Genomic DNA, 17,994 nt, shown 5'->3' on the forward strand with positions numbered 1-17,994 from the left:
TTCTGACTACCATGGCTGTATAGTAGTTCCTGAGTTTAGGTAGTGTGAGGCTTCCTACTTTGTTCTTCTTCTTCAATAATGCTTTACTTATCCAGAGCCTCTTTCCTTTCCACATAAAGTTGGTGATTAGTTTTTCCATCTTGTTAAAGAATGCTGTTGGAATTTGGATTGGGATTGCATTATATCTGTAGATTGCTTTAGGTAGTTTTGACATTTTCACGATGTTAAGTCATCCAATCCGTGAGCATGGTATGTTTTTCCATTTATGTAGGTCTCTTTTGGTTGCTTACCATAGCATTTTGTAGTTTTCTTTGTATAGGCGTTTTATGTCCCTGGTTAGATTTATTCCTAAGTATTTTATCTTTTGGGGGGCTATTGTAAAATGCTATTGTTTTCCTGATTTCCTTTTCAAGTTCTATTTGTTGGTGCAGAGGAATCAAACTGATTTTTATATATTGATCTTGTATCCTGCCACTTTGCTGAATCCATCTATTAGTCCAGTAGCTTTCTTGTGGAATTTTTAGGATTTTCTATCAAAAGACCTCTTCAAAGTCTTAAAAAGCAAAGATGTCATTTTGAGGACTAAGGTGTGCTTGATCCAAGTCATGGTATTTTCAATAGCCTCACATGCATGCAAAATCTGGGTAATGAATAAGGACGAGCAAAGAAGAATTGACGCCTTTGAATTACGGCGCTGGCAAAGAATATTGAATATGTTATGGACTGCCAGAAGAACAAACAAATCTGTCTTGGAAGAAGTACAGCCGAAATGCTCCTTAGAAGCAAGGATGGCAAGACTTTGTCTCACGTACTTTGGATATATTATCAGAAGGGACCAGTTCCTGGAGAAAGACACTGTCTTGGTCATCTAGGGCTGCTGTAACAGAAATATCACAAGTGCATTGCTGTAACAAACAGAAGGTTATTCTTTCACAGTCTAGTAGGCTAGAAGTCCAAATTCAGGTGTGGAATCCATGGGAAGACTTTCTCTCTCTGTCAGCTCTGGAGGAAGGTCCTTGTCAGCAATCTTCCCCTGGTCTAGGAGCTTCTCAGGCACAGAGACCCCAGGTCCAAAGGACAAGCTCTACTCCCGTTGCTCTTTCTTGGTGGTATGAGGTCCCCTGTCTCTCTGCTTGCTTCTCTCTTTTATATCTCAAAAGAGGTTGGCCCAAGATACGATCCAATGTTGTGTATCTCATCAACATAACTGCCGCTAATCCATATCATTAACATCGTAGTAGTAGGATTTACAACACATAGGAAAATCATACCAGATGACAAAATGGTGGACAATCACACAATACTGGGAATCATGGCCTAGCCAAATTGATACACATATTTTTGGGGGACACAATTCAATCCATGACAGACATCATGCTTGATAAAACAGAGGGCCAGTGAAAAAGAGGGAGACCTTCAATGAAATCAATTGACACAGTGGCTGCAACAATGGGCTCAAACATAGCAAAGATTGTGAAGATTGTGAAGATTGCACAGAACGGGGGTCACTATGAGTTGGAACCAACTCTAACAGCACCTAACAACAACTGTTTGACTGCAAAGCATATACTTTACTTGCTATATTACTGCCTATCCGTTAGTGTGAAAAAATTCCAAAGAATATATATCCTCCCAGACTTGGCCCTGAAAACCACTTGCCCCTATGCTGGTTGTGTGCATGCACATTTTCCCCAGATGCCCTAATTAACAGCATCTCCTGTCCCTGTAATTTATAGGCCTATCATATTCAAATTTGGATTCAACCCTCTGTGGCCCCATTATACTTTATCCCAGTAATGATTTATTGTTTTAATTGAGACATTACTTAGGTAGAACTCATTGCTGCAGCACAAAGTATTCCAAACCCCTACAATGCCAAGCCAGGATCGGTCAAGCCAGCTCCCTCTCCCCTGACTCCTCGGTCTGCATGCCTTCCAACTGCTGCTCTGGAGTGACAGAAAGCAGTCCCACAAGGGGGGGTCATCCGTCCTGAAAGACAAATAGCACTTGTATTCCGTCGAGACAGCGCAGACACTCAGTGGCCTTTGGGTTAGTGAGTGAGAGCAGCGCCCAGATAGGTCAATGCTGTCAGGAGAGGGAGCGGGGGCAGCAAGTGCACGAGGGCCCAGATGGGACGAGGTGAACACTGCCACTGCAGGGGAGTGAGCCTTGACAGCAGTTTAGCAGATCTAATGAGTAGCCCGACTCCCCCATGTCAGCCCTGACATCTCTGTCTCCCTGGGCAGCAGCACCTGTCCATCTGGTGGCCCAGCTCTACCCCTACTTGTCCCCCTTCCTGGCAGCCAGTACCAACAAAGTGGTCCGGTGACAGAGAGAAGAGAGCTGAGAAGCGAGAAATCAGGGGCTGAGCCACCCCTACCACCTCAGGGGGGACTTCTGTGCAGTTGCACGACCCCTGCCATGGCGGAGGCCAGAAGTAACAAGTGGGGGTCACCTCAATAAGGTAACATTTACAAAGGACCTAGCCCTGGCCACACAAATGGTTCAGTGCCGGGCAATTAACTGAAAGGTTGGCAATTTGGATCTACCCAGAGGCACCTCAGAAGAAAGAGCTGAATATCTACTTCCAAAAAGTCAGCCACTGAAAACCTTATGGAGCCAAGTTCTGCTCTGACACACATGAGGTTGCCATGAGTCAAAATCAACTTGATGGCAACTGGGACCAAGGACTTACTACATACAGGCCCTGGGTCAGGCTTTTTGAGGACTATGGGAATGAATAAGACTCAGTCCTGCTCTGGTCTGGTAAAAAGCTGAAGTATCCAAACAAACAAAAAAAAACCTCATTGCCATCTAGTTGATTCCGACTCATAGTGACCCTATAGAACAGAGTAGAACTGCCCCCATAGGGTTTCCAAGGCTGTACATCTTTATGGAACCAGGCTGCCACAACTTTCCCCTGTGGAGCGACTGGTGGGTTCGAACCGCCAACCTTCCAGTTGGCAGCCAAACACTTAACCACTGCACCACCAGGGCTCCTTGGTATCCACATAGATAACAAAAGATCAGGTAGACCCTGATAGTTACAACCATTTACTGCAGGGGTGCAGGGGGAAGAAACATCACCATTGGCTCACAGGAACTGGGGAAGGCTTCATGGAGGAAGCAACTTTGAGATGAGCCTTGAAGGATGGATAGGGTTTTGGCAGGCAGGAGGAAGGATGTGGGTCACCCCAGGCAGGGGGAACCACTGGAACTAAGAAAGAGAGCAGAAAAGCATATCTGAGGATTCCAGGAAACCAAGGTGGCAGGACACAAGACTGGAAAGGTAAGTGGAGACCAGTGATGGAAGGCCTTGGATGCCAGGGACAGGAATTTTGTCTTTATTTAGAAAATAAACGGGATCTAGTAAAGGCATTTGTTTTGGGTAATGACGTGGTCAAAACATGAGAATGGAAAAGAGAGGAGGGTGTAAGAGGTATTATAGAGAAAGAACCCACAGGACTTTACTATCCCCTAGGAGAGGAGCTTGTAAAGGAGAAAGAGTAGTATATCAGTTAGGATTAGGTTATGGCTGGATACAACAGAAACCCAAGATAAAGTGTGTCTTATGTGAAAGAAGTCTGGAGGAAGCCAGTCCAGAGTTGGTATGGTAGCTCTAAACATCTCATGCCCAGGCTCTTTCTCTTCTACCATCCTAGTGTATGGCTCCCAGTCCCAAGGTCACCTGATGGACCAAAATAGCTGCTGGAGCTCCTGCCATCATTTCTACATTGAAGGCAGCAGGAGGAAGGCTGGAGAAAAGGCAAAAATCTCCCACTGAGTCAGTTCTCTTTAAGGAACCAACACACTTTCTCCTGTAACACTTGTTCTTACATCTCATTGGCCAGAATTTAGTCACATGGTCACTACTAGCTGCAAGGGAGGCTGGAAAATGTAATCTTTTGGCTAGACCTATAGTGCCCTGAATACGTTCAGAATTCTGCTACAAAAGAAGACAGGAAAGATGAATATTGGAGGGCAGTTTTAGTTTCTCACGTAGAGGACCAGGTAATTCAGAGGTTGTGAGTGCAGGGGCCTGAGAGAACAATAAGTCAAGGAGGAAAACAAAGGGAGTCCAAAAAAGAGGAGGTTTAGAGGAAAGATGAAGCCTGGAAAAAGACTGCTGATGCTGGGGTCCCTGCTCTATTAACAGCCAGACACACCTACTTGCCTCCCCCACAGGGCTTGAGGGCAAGCCTCGGAGATGACCCTGGGCTGCAGGAGGTGAGTGGAATGGAAAAGCAGAATTCTTGAGAGACCAGAATCCCTTGGTCAGGACTAACAGGGGAAGTGTATAGGCTCCACCACATCATATGGGTTGAGGAGTGGTGGGTAGCCTAGGCTGACACCACATATCAAGAGGGATCTGACAGCAGGAGGAAATCAGAGAAATGGAACCCTGGGATCTGTCGCTGATGGAGGAAAATACCATGCACAGACCACCATGGAGTGGGAGGTCATCAAGCACTCCCACGCTGCCTCCAGGAAGCCTTCAGGTGCAACACAGTTTGCACTGCAATGCAGGTTGCACTGCAACACAAGTACAACACAACCAGGAGCCCATAAAGCAGACAATAAATTCCCCTGTCCCAGGACACCAGGCAGGCCTTCCAGGGCCTGACTTCTGGCCTTGGGTACATCCCAATGTCATCCCTGTAAGGAGATCTGGAGACATGGGGAAGGGGGGACTTGGATAGCTCTTTTCAATCTCCTCTTTTCAATCTTCCTCCTTCCCTCCCACCTCCCCAACAAAGAATGTGGGGCCCACAGGTAAAATGCCTTCTAGTGAGTTTTCCTCTCATAAAAAAATCAAACCAAGCTGTTGCAGTCGAGTTGATTCCAACTCATAGCGACCTGAAAGGACAGAGCAGAACTGCCCCATAGGGTTTCCAAGGAGTGCCTGGTGGACTCAGACTGTCAACCTTTTGGTTAGCAACCCTAGCTCTTAACCACTGTGCCACCAGGATTTCCTTTCCTCATATACAAAGGGGTGCAACGATTGTCCCTCTTTCTGCAGTCCTCATCTGGATTAGCTCTTCCTTTTTCCAAACGAGCTTCCATCTTGCAATATTTCTGCTCGCCTCAGCAGTCTGTCTTAGGGCATAAACTTTTGGATTTCCCAAAATGTCTAGTGTAGGAATGAGAAACAGATTTTGGTTCACCAGCTTGTGCCAAAAAATTGATAGTTGCTATCTGGAATGCTGTGTCCAGAAGGATTCTGAGGACTCTTCCTGACCCAGTGAAAAGAGCTTATAACTGGTTTGTGATGTCTGCTCTGGAAAACGGAGTGGAATGAATGCCGGCTATTTGCCATCCCTGGTTCAGTACACAATAGGTATTTAGTAAATGTTTATTAAATTAGTGCTTGAGTTCCAGGAGATCATTCAAAGGCTATGTCATCCTTTCTCCCTGTAACTACCTCCACCCACCTGGGTCTGGAATGACTACAGGTTATTCTTGTCCCAGATCATAGTCAGGTGTCTAGGTAAGGCAGTCTCTAGAAGGATTTTGGGGGCCATAAGAGCAGGATTCTTAGGTTGTATCTCACCTGTCTTCTCAGAGTTTTTCCTCCTGGAACCAAGGCTCCTATCCCGTGACACAGCATTCTATGCCCATGAGGGAGAAACCTGAGGCTATGCAGAGTGGTTACAGAAAGGGGTAGTAACAGGCCTGTATTCCCTGAAACTTTAAGCGGAGTCAGGCAACTCTCAGGGGCCCAGATCTTGGGGGTTCATGAGGAAACCCACCTCGAGTGGGCCGGCTCCTATTCCCAGATCCAGTCTGACAGGGTCAGTAAAGAAGATCACCAGTTTTTGACCCAATTCTCCTCTAAGAGTTACCCAGACAGGCCCCTCAGCCCACAGGGAGCTGCTGCCAAGCTTGACGGAGCTTCTCTGCACCCCTATCCAACCACCCCATGCTCCTCCACCCCTACCCCGACTGAGAGAGAAGCCTCGCCTTCCACCGAGGCAGGCTGGCGCACTCCTGGTTAACTCTCCCGAGCCCTCGGACGTTAGCCGGCTAACGAGAACAGATCTGACGGAGTTGGATTACCCACTCAGAGAGCTGGAGTGATTGTGTTTACTCCCAAACCTGCCCTATTTAGTGGTCTGTGTGCATCATTAATCTTCTTCCACAATCCGTTCCCCATCTGCTCCCACTTTTTAATGAACTGCCACTTGTCGTACTCAATAAAATCAGCACTTTGCGAGAATTTCAGCAAAGATGGACTGACTGGGGAAAGCAAGAGGCAGCCAGAGCAGGGAATGGCGAAGAGCGTGAGGGAAAGCAGAGGTGGGGGGCCCGGGCAAGGAGGTGACAATAGAGATGTCCCCGTGGGTTCAGGAGCAACATCTGATCTGCATGGGCAAGTGAATTACAGCACGCCTGGCGCTCTGGGCAACCTTGTCCCCCGAGCAGGGTACTCATAACCACATCAGACCAGCACGCCGCAATTCCTACACTATGCCACGTCAGGCTGGGTTTCATCTGAGCCAGCCTGCTTTACACAATTATTTTCCTGGTCGTGAATGGTACAGGCGGCATGAGGATGGAGTTTTCCAGCCTTGGCTGCCAGCTCTGGGGATTCATCTGATACCAGGCTATTACCTCCTGATTACTTGACTTGGCAGTCAACCCACTCTGAGCTGCAAATCCACAGAAAGAAGGGTACATGGAGAACCTGAGACTTCAAATTGCACTTTTCAGTCATTTGTCATAGCAAAGGTTTAACAAGGGCTTCATCCAGGGCTCTAAAGATGGAGAGGAGGCAGTGAGGGGTGAGGATGGGAATCCCTCCTCTACCTGGGAATCTCAGGGCTGGAAAGGTCATGACAGGGATCATCAAGTCTGAGGATCAAGAAGGAAATTGAGGCCTGAAGAGGTTAAGGGGCTTGCATATGGACCATTTGGCTAGGCCTGGAGCCCAGGGCAGACCCTCTGGTCTCACTGAGAGGAAGGGCTGGAAGTCAGGCTCTGTCTTCTGGGATCCCCCTTCCCTCCAGATCGGAAGCCCTGATGGCCTCTGCCTGACAGCTCTGTCCAAACTACTTCCTGGACAAATGCAGACCCAGGCTGGGAAGTATTGGGAGATCTAGCAATGGTCTTAGGAACCCTGGGCATCCAGAGTTCCCCCCCCACCCCGAAGTCCACACCTCCCTACTCTCTCAGTCTGAGCAAAGGTGCTTCTGCCTCAGGGTTTGGTCAGTCAGTCAGTCTGTCTGTCCACAAGTATTTGTTTGAACACCTATCCTAGGCCACACATTGCAAGGTGCTGACAAACAGAGGTCAGATGTGTATCCTGCCTTTATCAAGCTTACAGCCAAGGGGTTTCCCCACTTGGTACTTCAGCTCCCCACCAGGACTCTTGCCAGCCCCGTTCTGAGGGATGGGACCTTGCTCTCAGTGCCCCAAACACTGGCATGTTTCTGGCACTCCCCCCGCTAGACTGTCAGCTATATCAGGTGGGGTCTTGGGGTGTCTTCTTCATGGCAATACCCCCAGCACCCAGAACAGTGCTTAATAGGTGCTAAATAAATACTTATTAAATAAGCAGATGAGTGAATGGATGAATGAAATGGAGGTCCCGAAAAACATCATTTTGCATGTCACCTGCCTCTGGGGCCTCAGGGGCTCCCTCCTGCCCTCTCATCTTCTTGACTCCTCTAAGGCCACCTTCATGAACCTCTTAATACTGAGCTTTGAGCTCAGGAGTCAGAGAGCCTAATGGGTTCATCCCTGAAGCTGCACCTATCTTCTGAGCCCCCTGTCCTTCCCAGGACCACTTTCTCCCGTGCCTCACTCACCAGTGTCCCAAAGCTCCCTGCCCACCTAGGGCTGAGTCACCAGGCATGGGAAGGGAAGGCTGACTCATGCTCACAGTCTTGGCTCTGATCCTCAGAGATGCCCTAGTCTGGCTGACTTTACACAGCCCCATTCCAGCTTCAGGTGCTCCCTTCCTCTACTTGGCACACTCTGGGCTCAGACACAGTGTATCTACCCCCAGATTTTGCTCACACCTATAAAAGGAAACCCCACTTGAGGCAAAGAACACCTTGAAAACCACGACTGAGAGGGGATGGAAAGGAAAGTCAGAGTGCCAAATTTCCATTTTCAGAAAGATGAACTATCAGGGACCAATGGCTCCCTCCCCCAAACCCAACCCTGAGGACATGACAGAAGCAAGAGGGAGGTTGATGATTTTGAGAAGTTAATTAAAAAAAAAATCTGTGGAAAATCCTTGGAGGAGCTATTGGGAATGGGGCTCCCATGGTGGCAAAGGAAATGCAAGTATGAATGTAAAAGAAAGAACATGAGGATGGGTAGGGGAGTGGCTGGAGGAGAGCCCCACATTGCCTTTGAAAGGAGGCCTCTCTCACCTTGTCATCACCATGGGGCAGGAAGCAGCAGCATAAGTTCAGAGAGAGTGGGCCAAGGCATCAAAGTTACATCCAGGTGGTGCTGGAACCCAGTTGACAACAGGTGTAGCAGACCAGCCAGAACTTAAGTGCCCCCCAACCTGCATCACATATGCACACGTGCACACACACATATCCTAAAAAGATTAGGATTAAAACTTAGGACAGGTTCTCTGGAGGTCAGGGTCACCTAGTAGAGGGAAGAGTCAGTGGTGGTTCATGGGAAATGGTTGAACATTGAGTGTACGACGAGAGATGTACACACTGAGGGGCATTTAATCACCCTCTCACCCCACAAGCCCTAAACTCAACTGGCGAGGCACAAGCTGGGACTTGGTTCCTTCTGCTCTTCCTCATTCTGAGTAACAGACCAGAAGACATTGGGATATAAGAATTCACAGGGGGAAAAAATGAAATATCTCAGGAATACAACCCTTATAAAAACTTACATATATATATGTAAATTTTATAAATATCTCAGAGGAACAACCCTTATAAAAATTTACGTGTGTGTCTGTGTAAATTTTGTAAGGGTTGCACTCTTGAGATAGTTTCATTATTTTCCCCTATGAATTCATAACCCCAGTGTCTGGTACGTTTTATATGTGAAACTATACCAGACATAAATGGAATTAAGGGACTGGATAGAACAAGAATTTAAAATAACCTTAGAATAATGACTTTCAGAGAAATATGGGAGGATATTAGTGACATGAAGCAGGAACATGCAACTATAAAGAAGAGGCATCTGGAAATTCCAAGTGTTAAAAAAGTCATAGCTGAATAAGGAACTTAGTAGATAGGTTCAATAGCATAATGGATATAGCTAAAGAGCAAACAGGTGAACTGGAAGATCAGGTTGATGATGCTAAAAGTATCAAAAGGGGATAAAGAGTTGTAAACTATAAAAGAAAAGTTAAGAAATAATATAGCTGTCCCTCAGTATTCATAGAGGATTGGTTCCAGGATCCCCTGTGGATACCAAAATCAGCAGATGCTCAAGTCCCTTATCTAAAATGACGTAGTATTTGCATATAATCTGCACACATCCCCCCATATACTTTAAATCATCTCTAGATTACTTATAATACCTAATGCTATGTAAATAGCTGTTATACTGTATTGTTTACGGAGTCATGACAAGAAAAAAAAGTCTGTTTTTTTTCCCAAGTATTTTCAATCCACGGTTGGTTGAATCCATGGATGTGGAACTTGCAGATACGAGGGCTGACTGTAAAGCATAGAGGTAAAAGCATTAATATCTGTTTAACAGGAGTCCCAGAAGAAGAGAAAAATGAGCAGGGAAGAGGAAATGTTTCAAGGAATAATGCCTGAGAGCTTCTCAAAATTAAAGAAAGTCAAAAGGCCTCAGATTGAAAAGAGTCATATACTGTCAAAAAGAATGAATTTTAAAAAAGACAAGAAAAAAAATAGACACATTATAAAGTAATTTAAGATCAAAAGCAAAGAGTAAAATTTTAAAACCTTCCAGAGAAAAAGCAGATAAGCTACCTACGAGCAAGAATCAAATCAAATCATACTTCTCAACAGTGATCCTGAATACAAAAAAATATATATAATACAGTAGAATTTTCAAAGTGTTGCAAGAAAAAAAAAAACTTCAAACCTAGAATTTTCTATCCAGGTAACCTATATTTAAATATAAGACCAAAATAAAAGATAGTATCAGGCAGATGAGACCTCAGTAGATACTCGAAGAGAACCTTGGAGGAAGTGCTATTGAAAGAAGATATATAAATTAAGTAGTATGCTGTGAAATATACGGGTAGCCAAGAAAAAAAAAAGTAAGAACCAAAAACAAAATTACACCCACAACAATCTAGAACTAAAACTTTAAACAAATATCTGGTGGAACAAGGTGAGAATCATCATGAGAAGGTGAGAGGTACATGTTGAGGTACATATCTTATTCAGGGAAATAGAAAGAATTGAAATACTTCATTACTTTATAAGAGATTTTACTAGGGTAGCTATAGGAAAAAAATAGAAATAGAATAAATTACTTTTGACCAGTCTACTTTTGCCAGGTTATGCTACAGTAACAAGCAACCCCATCTCAGGGGCTTTCAACAACAGAGGTTTTTTTCTCATTCAGATGTTGGATCCAGACCAACTACTGCAGGTGCTTTCCACACATCTTATTCTAAGACCTGGCTGAAGGAGCAGACCTTATCTCAGTTTCACAGCAGACGGAAAAGTGTAACGGAGAAATCACAGATGCTACTTAAAGCTTTCGATCAGATGTCATGTACAAATATTTTAGACGTATATTCTATTTGTCAAGCAAATATCAGGTCATGCCTGATATCAATGGGACAGGAAGTTCATCAACTCACAAGGAAATGCAGTAAGTCACATGGTAAAAGGCAGGGATGTCTAATCCTCCTGTAGTGAGGATGGACACGTCTTTGAAACCAGGAAAAGAAAATTTGCTCTAAATAATGTCACGAAAAGGGGGGGGGGAGATAATTTTATAAGATGTTATATAAGATGGCAGAAAGAAGCGCTGAAATAAACCAAAATTATAAGAAAGACAGAGAGTCATATACGTATTGAAATTTTTTTTAAAGCAAAACCTGGAGGCAAGACCAAGATGGCGGAGTAGTCAGAAGCTTCCTGTGGTGCCTCTTACAACAAAAAAAAAAAAAAAAATTTTTTTTTTAAAAGACCCGAAAAAACAAGTGAATCAATTATATATGAAAATCTAGGAGCCCTGAACATCAAAGACAGAGTTGAGGAATCAGGCTGAGAGGCAGGGAGAGGGAGAGATGGTTCAGAAGCAGTGAGAAGTTACCAGACCTGACCAGGCGGGAACTGGTACCCTGTAGGCCAGATCAGCTGTGTGTTGTGAGGCAAGCAATGGCGTTTGGGAGGCATTTCCCACATCAGGAGAAACCAAGAGGCAGAGAGTCTACTCACGCCTCCAGAACCAGTGAAAAGTGGTGCTCAATCAGCAAAAGATAAGTACATGCATCTAACTTACCACTTAGATCAAAAAACACCCCTTTAGGAAAAACCAGTCTCCCACTTACCTGCCCCCTCCTCACCCTGCACTGGGTCCCGAGCCAGCTTCAGAGATTGCCACATCCCCTGGGCCAGAAATAGGACCCGTCACTTGTCTTGAGCCATTCTCCCAGCCTTGGAGAGGGAACAAATTAACAAACAAGAAAAAATAATCTGCCAGTTCCTCTAAGCTGGGAACTCAGGGCAGACACAGCTCCTTTTCCTAGGCATAGGCATAAGAGGTCCATGGACTTTGAATGCCTTTCACCCCGGCAAAGACCTGTGGGGAGCCATTTCCACAGCATAGGCCCTCATTAGCACAGAACAACAGAGTATATACCTGAAGCCTAACTCTACTGTATTAGCTATATGGTAGACAGGCAGGTTTGTGACATTTGACACCGCTCTGCCTATAAAGCAGGGTCCTCACCTACCCATATCAGCAGCCTGAAGACTGGTGGCTCCACCCATACCACCTAGCCACCCACAACAGGGGTCCAAGAATAAGGGGTGCCTCCCAGTCCTTACATCCAACAGCATTGGATGTCCATATTCTGACTGCAAAACCCACCCACCTATGCACTCTAGGGAACAGGGACACACTTTCCTCCCAAACACTCAGGAGCTGCTGTCAGCCCTGTCCCTTGCTCAGCGCATGACCCCCTACTGCAGCCAGATACATGTGCCTACACAAATCACCCCTGCCCATCTAGGAATGTAGGTGAGATCCTGCACCACACACTGTGACCAACAATCTGGACACCTGAGCTGACTCCATACAAGAAAAGTAAACAGACTCCTGGGCTCACACCTGGTGACAGGACTTTAGAGCTTCAAAGGCTCCAATAATCAAACTAGCCCACATGAGCAGTCTTTTTGGGCGTATCAAAACAAAACAAAACAAGAAGCTAGGACACAGTAAGCAAACATAAAATAAGTAAGTATAATAACTAATTGATGGCTTGAAGACTACAGTCAATATCAAATCACATGAAGAGTCAGACCATGATGGCTTCAGCAAGCTCTCAAAACAAAGAATCAAGAAATCTTCCAAAGGAAGATAAATTCCTGGAATTATGGGAGGTAGAATACAAAAGGTTAATATACAGAACTCTTCAAGAGATCAGGAAGAACATCAAGCAAAATGCAGAACAAGCCAAGGAACACAGAGACAAAGCAACAGAAGAACTTAAGAAGATTAGAGAAGGGCATAATGACAAATTTAAGATGCGGCAAAAATCCATAGAGAGACAGAAAACAGAAATCTAGAAGATTAACAATAAAATTTCAGAATTAGACAACTCAGTAAAAACTCAGAGGAGCAGAATTGAGGCAATGGAAGTCAGAATTAGTGAGATTGAAGATAAAGCACTTGACACCAACATATTTGAGGAAAAAACAGATAAAAGAATTTTAAAAAATGAAGAAACCCTAAGAATTATGTGGGACCCTATCAAGAGGAATAACCTATGAGTGATTGGAATAACAGAACAGGAGATATAACGAAAATACAGGAAGAATTGTTGAAGATTTGTTGGCAGAAAACTTCTCTGATGTTGTGAAACATGAGAAGACATCTATCCAAGACACTCATCAAAATCTACAAAAGGTAGATCCCAAAAGAAAGTCACCAAGACATATCATAATCAAACTTGCCAAAACCAAAGATAAAGAGAAGAATTTAAGAGCAGCTAGGGATAAACAAAAAGTTATCTACAAAGGAGAGTCAATAAGACTCAGCTGTGACTACTCAGCAGAAACCATGCAGGCAAGAAAGCAATGGGATGACATATACAACGCTTTGAAGGAAAAAAATTGCCAGCCGAGAATTACATATCCAGCAAAACTGTCTCTCAAATATGATGGCAAAATTAGGGCATTCCGGATAAAGAGAAGTTTAGGGAATTTGCAAAAACAAAACCAAAATCACAAGAAATACTGAAGGGAGTCCTCTAGTTAGAAAATCAACAACATCAGATAAAAACCCAAGACTAGAACACAGGACAGAGCAACCAGATAGCAACCCAGATAGGGAAGTCACAAAAATAAATCAAAGCTAAAACACTGAAAATAGGGAAACAGAGACATCATTATGTAAAAGATGACAACATTAAAACAAAAAAGAGGGACTAAAAAATGTAGTCATAGATCCTTCATATGGAGAGGAAGTCAAGGCGATATAAAGAAATAAAACTTGGGTTTAAACATAGAAAATAGGAGTAAATATTAAGGTGACCAAAAAGGAAACTAAGAATCCTACACCTCAAAATAAAAAACAAGAAAAACATAAAGACTCAGCAAATACAAAATCAACAACAATGAAAAAGATGAAAAGAAAATACATAAAGAAAAATGACTCAGCATAGAAAATTAAGTGGCACAAAGAAACTGTCAACAACACTCAAAAAAATACAGCAAAATGACAGCACTGAACTCATACATATCAATAATTACACTGAACATAAATGGACTAAATGCACCAAAAAAAGAGACAAAGAGTGGCAGAATGGATTAAAAAAAAAAAAAAAAAACGATGCGTCTCTATGCTGCCTATAAGAGATACACCTTAGACTTAAAGACACAAACAAACTAAAACTCAAAGGATGGGAAAAAATATATATCAAGCAAACAACAATCAAAAAAGAGCAGGAGTAGCAATATTAATTTCTGACAAAATAGACTTTAAAGTAAAATCTACCACAAGGGATAAGGAAGGACACTATATAATCATTAAAAAGGTCAATACACCAGGGGGACATAACCATAATAAATATTTATGCACCCAATGACAGGGCTCCAAAATACGTAAAACAAACTCTAACAGCATTGGAAAGAGAGATAGACAGCTACACAATAATAATAACAGACTTCAACAAACACTTTCAGTGAAGGACAGGACATCCAGAAAGAAGCTCAATAAAGACACAGAAGATCTAAATGCCACAATCAACCAACTTGACCTCATAGACATGTACAGAACATTCCACCCAACAGCAGCCAAGTATACTTTCTTTTCCAACAGGCATGGAACATTCTCCAGAATAGACCACATACTAGTCCATAAAGCAAGCCTTAACAGAATCCGAAGAATCAAAATATTACAAAGCATCTTTTCTGACCACAAAGCCATAAAAGTAGAAATTAACAACAGAAAAAGCAAGGGAAAAAAATCAAACATATGGAAACTGAACAACACCTTGCTCAAAAACCACTGGGTTGTAGAAGCAATTAAGGATGGAATAAAGAAATTCACAGAATCAAATGAGAATGAAAACACGTCCTACCGAAACCTTTGGGACACAGCAAAAGCAGTGCTCAGACGTCAATTTATATCAATAAATGCACACTTCCAAAAAGAAGAAGGGGCCCAAATCAAAGCATTAACCCTACAACTCAAACAAATAGTCAGCAGCAAAAGAAGACCTCAGGCACCAGGAGAAAACAAATAATAAAAATCAGAGCAGAATTAAATTAAATAGAAAAACAATTGAAAGAGTTAACAAGACCCGGATCTGGTTCTTTGAAAAGATCAAAAAAAATGATAAACCACTGGCCAAACTGAAAAACTGCAGAGAAAGCAAATAATCAAAATAAGAAAAGAGATTGGCGATATCACAACAGACCCAACTGAAATCAAAAGGATCGTAACAGAATAATATGAAAAATTGTACTTTAACAAATTTGAAAACCTAGAGAAAATGAAATGGACAAAGTTCTAGAAACACACTACCTACCTAAACTAACACAAACAGAGGTAGGACAACTAAATAAACATATAACAAAAGAAGAGATTGAAAAGGTAATTAAACAACTCCCAACAAAAAATAGCCCTGGCCCAGATGGTTTCACTGGAGAATTCTACCAAACTTTCACAGAAGACTTAACACCAAGACTACTAAAGGTATTCCAGAGCATAGAAAAGGATGGAATGCTCCCAAACTCATTCTATGAAGCTGGCATAACCCTGATACCAAAACCAGGTAAAGACACCACAAAAAAAGAAAATGACAGACCTATATGTCTCATGAACTTAGATGCAAAAATCCTCAACAAAATTCTAGCCAATAGAATTCAAAAAAAAAAAAACATACAACATATCAAATAAATAATTCACCATGACCAAGTGGGATTCATACCAGGTATGCAGGGATGGTTCAAAACTAGGAAAACAATTAATGTAATCCATCATGTAAATAAAACAAAAGACAAGAATCACATGATTTTATCAATTGATGCAGAAAAGGCATTTGACAACGTTCAACACCCATTCATGATAAACACGCCCAGCAACATAGGAATAGAAGGAAAATTCCTCCACATAATAAAGGGCATTTATACAAAGCCAACAGCCAATATCATCCTCAATGGAGAGAGTCTGAAAGCATTACCCCTGAGATTGGGAACCAGACAAGGATGCCCTCTATCACCACTCTTATTCAACATTGGGCCGGAGGTCCTAGTCAGAGCAATTAGGCTACAAAAAGAAATAAAGGGCATCCAAATTGGAAAAGAAGAAGTAAAAGTATCTCTATTTGCAGATGATACTATGTTATACACAGAAAACCCCAGAGAATCCACAAGAAAACTATTGGAACTAATAGAGGATTTCAGCAAAGTATCACGATACAAGATAAACATCCAAAAATCAGTTGGATTCCTCTACTTCAACAAGGAGAACTTCAAAGAGGAAATCACCAAATCAATACCACTTACAGAAGCCCCCAAGAAGATAAAATACTTAGGAATAAATCTTACTAGAGATGTAAAAGACCTATACAAAGAAAACTACAAGACGCTACTGCAAGAAACCAAAAGAGACCTACATAAGTGGAAAAACCTACCTCGCTCATGGATAAGAAGATTCAACATTGTGAAAATGTCTACTCTACCCAAAGCTATCTACAGATACAATGCAATCCAAATCCAAATTCCAATGACATTTTTTTTATTGTGCTTTTCATGAAAGTTTACAAATCAAGTCAGCCTCTCATACAAAAATTTATATACACCTTGCTATATACTCCTACTTGCTCTCCCCCTAATGAGACAGCACACTCCTTCCCTCCACTCTCTATTTTTGTGTCCATTTGGCCAGCTTATGACCCCCTCTACCCTCTCATCTCCCTTCCAGACAGGAGATGCCAACATAGTCTCATGTGTCTACTTGATCCAAGAAGCTCATTCTTCACCAGTATCATTTGTGATCCCATTGTCCAGTCCAATCCCTGTCTGAAGAGTTGGCTTTGGGAATGGTTCCTGTCTTGTGCTAACAGAAGGTCTGGGGACCATGACCACTGGGGTCCTTCTAGTCTCAGTCAGACGATTAAGTCTGGTCTTTTTACGAGAATTTGAGGTCTGCATCTCACTGCTCTCCTGCTCCCCCAGGGGTTCTCTGTTTCATTCCCTGTCAGGGCAGTCATCAGTTGTAGCCAGGCACCATCTAGTTCTTCTGGTCTCAGGCTGATGTAGCCTCTGGTTTATGTGGCCCTTTCTGTCACTTGGGCTCATAATTACCTTGTGTCTTTGGTGTTCTTCATTGTCCTTTGCTCCAGGTGGGTTGAGACCCATTGATGCATCTTAGATAGCCACTTGCTAGTATTTAAGACCCCAGATGTCACTCTCTAAAGTGGGATGCAGAATGTTTTCTTAATAGATTTTATTATGCCAATTGACTTCGATGACCCCTGAAACCATGGTCCCGAAACTCCCGCCCCTGCTACGCTGGCCTTCGAAGCATTCAGTTTATTCAGGAAACTTCTTTGCTTTTGGTTTAGTCCAGTTGTGCTGACCTCTCCTGTATTGTGTGTTGTCTTCCCCTTCACCTAAAATAGTTCTGATCTACTGTCTAATTTGTAAAAACCCCTCTCCCTTCCTACCTCCCTCCCCCCTCTTGTAACCATCAAAGAATATTTTCTTCTGTTTAAACTATTTCTCCAGTTCTTATAATTGTTGTCTTATACAATATTTGCCCTTTTGCAACTGACTAATTTCACTCAGCATAATGCCTTCCAGATTCCTCCATGTTATGAAACGATTCATGGTTTCATCATTGTTCTTTATCGATGCATAGTATTCCATTGTGTGAATATACCATAATTTATTTATCCATTCATCCGTTGATGGGCACTTTGGTTGCTTCCATCTTTTTGCTATTATAAACAGTGCTGCAATGAGCATGGGTGTGCATATATCTGTTCGTGTAAAGGCTCTTATTTCTCTAGGATATATCCCAAGGAGTGGGATTGCTGGATAGTATTGCAGTTCTATTTCTAGTTTTTTAAGGAAGCGCCAAATCGAATTCCAAAGTGGTTGTGCATTTTCACATACCCACCAGCAGTGCTTAAGTGTTCCAGACTCTCCACAACCTCTCCAACATTTATTATTTTGTGTATTTTGGATTAATGCCAGCCTTGTTGCAGTGAGATGGGATCTCACTGTAATTTTGATTTGCATTTCTCTAATGGCTAATGATTGTGAGCATTTCCTCACGTATCTGTTAGTTACCCGAATGTCTTCTTTAGCGAAGTGCCTGTTCATATCTTGTGCCCAT

This window comes from Elephas maximus, chromosome 17 (genome assembly GCF_024166365.1).
Source record: "Elephas maximus indicus isolate mEleMax1 chromosome 17, mEleMax1 primary haplotype, whole genome shotgun sequence".
Taxonomy (NCBI): domain Eukaryota; kingdom Metazoa; phylum Chordata; class Mammalia; order Proboscidea; family Elephantidae; genus Elephas; species Elephas maximus.